This window comes from Ranitomeya variabilis, chromosome 3, assembly GCF_051348905.1.
Source record: "Ranitomeya variabilis isolate aRanVar5 chromosome 3, aRanVar5.hap1, whole genome shotgun sequence".
NCBI lineage: Eukaryota > Metazoa > Chordata > Amphibia > Anura > Dendrobatidae > Ranitomeya > Ranitomeya variabilis.
The window spans coordinates 405,816,647-405,823,320 of NC_135234.1; positions in this window are offsets into that span (position 1 = coordinate 405,816,647).

A 6,674-nucleotide genomic window follows, 5' to 3' on the forward strand; every position below is an offset into this window, starting at 1 on the left:
AGCACAAGAAATATAAATGCATGCTGGACAAAACAAACACAAAAAAGGCCAAAGATTCAACTTAGCTGAATTGCAGACTTGGAGCAGGTAGCAAGCAACAGAGATGCTCTGGTAACATTGATTGCCGGCACTAGAGTGACTGAGAAGCCAGACTAAATAGGAAACTCCCAATTTCCTGATGAAAACAGGTGCACTGGAAACACAAGACCAAAGTCAACCAGTACCACCAGTAGCCACCAGAGGGAGCCCAAAAACAGAATTCACAACAGTACCCCCCCCCTTAAGGAGGGGGCACCGAACCCTCATGAGAACCACCAGGGCGATCTGGATGCGCCCTATGAAAGGCGCGAACCAAATCAGAGGCATGAACATCAGAGGCAGTCACCCAAGAATTATCCTCCTGACCGTATCCCTTCCATTTAACCAGATATTGAAGTCTCCGTCTGGAAATACGAGAGTCCAAAATCTTCTCCACAACATACTCCAATTCACCCTCCACCAGCACAGGAGCAGGAGGCTCAACAGAAGGAACAACCGGTACCTCGTACCTCCGCAACAACGACCTATGGAAGACATTATGAATGGTGAAAGATGCTGGAAGGTCCAAACGAAAAGATACAGGATTAAGAATCTCCAAAATCTTATAAGGACCTATGAACCGAGGTTTGAACTTAGGAGAAGAGACCTTCATAGGGACAAAGCGAGAAGACAACCACACCAAGTCTCCAACACGCAGATGATGACCCACATGACGATGACGATTAGCAAACTGCTGAGTCTTCTCCTGAGACAACTTCAAATTGTCCACCACATGACTCCAAATCCGGTGCAGTCTATCCACCACAGAATCCACTCCAGGACAATCCAAAGACTCCACCTGACCAGACGAAAAACGAGGGTGAAACCCTGAATTGCAAAAGAAAGGAGAAACCAGAGTAGCAGAACTGGCCCGATTATTGAGGGCAAACTCTGCCAACGGCAAAAAGGCGACCCAATCATCCTGATCAGCAGACACAAAACACCTCAAATACGTCTCCAAGGTCTGATTAGTTCGCTCCGTCTGGCCATTAGTCTGAGGATGGAACGCAGATGAAAAAGACAAATCAATGCCCATCCTGGCACAGAACGCTCGCCAGAACCTAGACACAAATTGAGATCCTCTGTCAGACACGATGTTTTCCGGGATACCATGTAAGCGAACCACATTCTGAAAAAATAAAGGAACCAACTCCGATGAAGAAGGCAATTTGGGCAAGGGTACCAAATGAACCATCTTAGAAAAACGGTCACACACCACCCAAATGACAGACATTTTCTGAGAAACCGGGAGATCCGAGATAAAGTCCATAGAGATGTGCGTCCACGGCCTCTTCGGAATAGGCAAGGACAACAACAATCCACTAGCCCGAGAACAGCAAGGCTTGGCCCGAGCACAAACATCACAAGACTGTACAAAGGTACGCACATCCCGAGACAGGGAAGGCCACCAGAAGGACCTGGCCACCAAATCTCTGGTACCAAAAATTCCAGGGTGGCCCGCCAACACAGAAGAATGAACCTCTGAGATGACTCTACTGGTCAACTCATCTGGAACAAACAATCTCCCAGACGGACAACGATCAGGCTTATCAGTCTGAAACTCCTGCAAAGCACGTCGCAAGTCTGGGGAGACAGCAGACAAAATCACTCCATCCTTAAGGATACCCGTAGGCTTAGAATCACCAGAGGAGTCAGGCTCAAAACTCCTAGAAAGAGCATCTGCCTTCACATTTTTCGAGCCCGGCAAGTATGAAACCACAAAATTAAACCGAGAGAAAAACAATGACCAGCGCGCCTGTCTAGGATTCAGACGCCTGGCGGACTCAAGGTAAATCAGATTCTTGTGATCAGTCAAGACCACCACCTGATGTCTAGCACCCTCAAGCCAATGACGCCACTCCTCAAATGCCCACTTCATAGCCAAGAGCTCCCGATTACCGACATCATAATTTCGCTCGGCGGGTGAAAACTTTCGAGAGAAGAATGCACATGGTCTCATCACTGAGCAATCAGGACTTTTCTGTGACAAAACCGCCCCCGCTCCAATCTCGGAAGCATCAACCTCAACCTGAAAAGGGAGCGAAACATCAGGCTGGCGCAACACAGGGGCAGAAGAAAAGCGGCGCTTAAGTTCCCGAAAGGCGTCCACAGCCGCAGAGGACCAATTGGCAACATCAGCACCCTTCTTAGTCAAATCAGTCAGAGGTTTAGCAACACTTGAAAACCCAGTTATAAATCGACGATAGAAATTAGCAAAGCCCAAGAACTTCTGAAGACTCTTCAGGGAAGTAGGCTGCGTCCAATCACAAATAGCCCGAACCTTGACAGGATCCATCTCAACAGAAGAAGGGGAAAAAATATACCCCAAAAAGGAGATCTTCTGAACCCCAAAGATACACTTTGAGCCCTTTACAAACAGAGAATTGGACCGCAAAACCTGAAAAACCTTCCTAACCTGTTGAACATGCGACTCCCAGTCATCCGAAAAAATCAAAATATCATCCAAATACACAATCATAAATTTATCCAGGTATTTACGGAAAATATCGTGCATAAAGGACTGAAAGACTGAAGGAGCATTAGAAAGACCAAAAGGCATTACCAAATACGCAAAATGGCCCTCGGGCGTATTAAATGCAGTTTTCCACTCATCTCCCTGCTTAATCCGCACCAAATTATACGCACCCCGAAGATCAACCTTAGAGAACCACTTTGCCCCTTTAATATGAGCAAATAAATCAGTCAATAGTGGCAAAGGATACTGGTATTTGACTGTAATCTTATTCAACAGGCGATAATCAATACAGGGCCTCAGGGAGCCATCTTTTTTACCCACGAAAAAAAACCCTGCTCCTAAAGGGGATGAGGATGGACGGATATGTCCCTTTTCCAAGGACTCCTTAATATACTCTCGCATAGCAGCATGTTCAGGCACAGATAGATTGAACAAACGACCCTTGGGAAACTTGCTGCCCGGAATCAAGTCTATAGCACAATCGCAATCCCGGCGAGGGGGGAGAGAACTATGTTTAGGCTCCTCAAAAACATCACAATAATCAGACAAAAATGCCGGAATTTCAGAGGGAGTAGATGAAGCAATGGAAACCAAAGGTACTTCCCCATGAGCCCCCTGACATCCCCAACTTAACACAGACATTGTTTTCCAGTCAAGGACTGGATTATGAGTTTGCAACCATGGCAATCCAAGCACTAATACATCATGCAAGTTATGCAACACAAGGAAGCGAATCACCTCCCGATGGTCAGGAGTCATACACATAGTCACTTGTGTCCAGAATTGTGGTTTATTCCTAGCCAAAGGTGTGGAGTCGATACCCTTCAAAGGGATAGGAACTTCCAAAGGCTCTAGGCTAAACCCACAACGTCTGGCAAAGGACCAATCCATAAGACTCAAGGAAGCGCCAGAATCCACATAGGCATCCACAGAAATAGTTGATAATGAACAGATCAAAGTTACAGACAAAATAAACTTAGACTGTAAGGTGCCAATTGCAAAAGACTTATCAACCTTTTTTGTGCGTTTAGAGCATGCTGATATAACATGAGCAGAATCACCACAGTAGAAGCACAACCCATTTTTACGCCTATAATTCTGCCGTTCACTTCTGGACAGAATTCTATCACATTGCATAATCTCTGGTGCCTGCTCAGAAGACACCGCCAAATGGTGCACAGGTTTGCGCTCCCGTTAACGCCGATCAATCTGAATAGCCATAGTCATGGATTCATTCAGACCTGTGGGCGTAGGAAACCCCACCATGACATCTTTAACGGCGTCAGAGAGACCTTCTCTGAAATTCGCCGCCAGGGTGCACTCATTCCACTGAGTAAGCACAGACCATTTTCGAAATTTTTGACAATATATTTCAGCTTCATCATGCCCTTGAGAGAGGGCTATCAAGGCCTTTTCAGCCTGAATCTCCAAATTAGGTTCCTCATAGAGCAACCCTAGTGCCAGAAAAAACGCATCCACATTAAGCAGCGCAGGATCCCCTGGTGCCAATGCAAATGCCCAATTCTGGGGGTCACCCCGCAACAAGGAAATAACAATTTTAACCTGCTGAGCGGGGTCTCCAGCGGAGCGAGATCTCAGAGAAAGATACAATTTACAATTGTGCTTAAAATTCAAAAAGCGAGATCTATCTCCAGAAAAGAACTCAGGTATAGGAATCTTGGGTTCTGACACAGGAGCATGTATAACATAGTCTTGGATATTTTGAACCTTAGAGGCAAGAGTATTAAGATTTGAAGCTAAACCCTGGATATCTATTTCTCAACAGCAGAGGTCTGAGCCATTCAGGGGTTAAGAGGAGAGGAAAAAAACAAAAAACAGCAGATTGCAATTATGGCTAGACAGAACCTCTGAGTAAAAAAAAAAAAAAAAAGTGTCAAACTTATTTTTTCTCTCCTTCTTTAGCCAATACCTTTAATACATTATGGCCGGCAATACTGTCATGATTCCCAATGGCAGGGACATGGACAAAAACGGACTAGCTCTAGGAAGATAGTATCTCAGGTAACCGCGATGCTGAACCTAACACGCAAATAGAAGTAGCCAGGGGGTGTGCCTACGTTGATCTCTAGACACCTCGCGCCAGCCGGAGAGCTAACTACCCCTAGAAGAGGAATACACAGACCTGGCTTGCCTCCAGGGAAACCCCAAAAGTTATAGTAGCCCCCCACATGTAATAACGGTTAGGCAAGAGGAAAACACAAACGCAGTATGAATATAGTTTCAGCAAAGTGAGGCCCTCTGACTAGATAGATGAAAATACAAAAGAGGACTTCGCGGTTACCTCAAAACCCTAAGTAGCCATCCTGAAACTACCTTAACTCCGTCATCAACTCATGACACCGGAGTAGTAATTTCAGATCACTAGAGCTTCCAGCAGCACAAGAAATATAAATGCATGCTGGACAAAACAAACACAAAAAAGGCCAAAGATTCAACTTAGCTGAATTGCAGACTTGGAGCAGGTAGCAAGCAACAGAGATGCTCTGGTAACATTGATTGCCGGCACTAGAGTGACTGAGAAGCCAGACTAAATAGGAAACTCCCAATTTCCTGATGAAAACAGGTGCACTGGAAACACAAGACCAAAGTCAACCAGTACCACCAGTAGCCACCAGAGGGAGCCCAAAAACAGAATTCACAACACATTGGTATTGATAGTACTAAGTACCATTGGCGTATTTTCTTTTGTCCAATGCCCTGTATCTCACTGCAACATCAACTTCAGCATTGGCCCAGGTTTCTTCAGCCTACCAACATGTAAAAGAATTGATCTGTTTAATGGTGTGTACATGAAGCAGGATGTACTCTTGAACAGAAATAGACAGTTAACACTAAAATGTTTTACAGAATTATCTAGTTTTACACCCCAAGCACTGTTGTAATTTTCTTTACTACAAAATACCCTACACTTCTCCCTATACAGTTGATCACTAAATGTTTAACCATTAAAGGATTTAACAGTCCAGAACATAACAGTGGGGTACATTTAATGCTAGTGCATTTTTGTTGTAAGGGGTATATTGCTTTTTAACATGTTGTGGAAATTTAAATCTTATGTAATGTGGATGTCAGACCTGTACCTTTTTGTACCTGTTAGACCTGTACCTTTTTGTACCTGTCAGACCTGTACCTTTTTGTACCTGTCAGACCTGTACCTTTTTAGGTTCTTTGTAGACATCAATTCTTTGTCTTATTGAGAAGTTTGAGAAAAGTTAGTGTAAAATTTGATATCCAAAATGAAAAAGATTTGATCATGCAGCTCATAGGTCAACAGCCACGACTCTGTACTTGGGTAACATAAGAAGATAAAATGACTGTGCATGTACAGCAATAGTGGTCATCTTTGGATTACATTTCACAATCTGCTCAATAACAGTGTAATAGATTTTGACTGAATTCATATAAACTAGTTATTTTTGGCAGAAACTGAGATACACTCCCTATAATCAGCTATGATGTGAAAGAACTATCGGTACTTTGTGCAGAACTTTCTAATACAAACTGGTTGAAAAATGGAAGGTGAATCTTAAAGTCAACTCTTTACATTTGTGTTAATGTTCAAAAAAATCTTCAAAAAAGGCTGAAATGTACAGGGCATGGCGTTTTACACTAAAATACATGAAACTTTAAGGTCAGGTTCACATTTTGTAACTTTCCTTCGAGCAGCAAACTTTTAAACTCATTTCCATGAATGGCACAATCATTCATCAAACATCCAAGGCAGTCATTTGAAGCAAACTTGGCTCGGTAGCCTAAGGCTGTCTATGTTATAGCTGGGTCTAACAGATTCCAACAGTTGATAATTTGTCTGGTTTCCTGAACCTTAATTTGAAATTGCATAGCATTGTTTGAGGATGTGTACACTTCAAAGAGAAAATAAGAAGAACTTAAGTGGCTTTATTGTCACAAATCCTGCAAATGTAAAAGTGCATGACTTTTTGTTAAATATCTGAGCTGGAAATTACTTGAAACATCCATGCAGTACACACCTTAGCAGTAAAATCATTGTCAATAATACCAAATAAACTAAGTTTTCAGTTTTTACCTCAAAGCTAAGAATGCATATTATGTGGGCAAAAAAAAAGAATTACAAGATCAC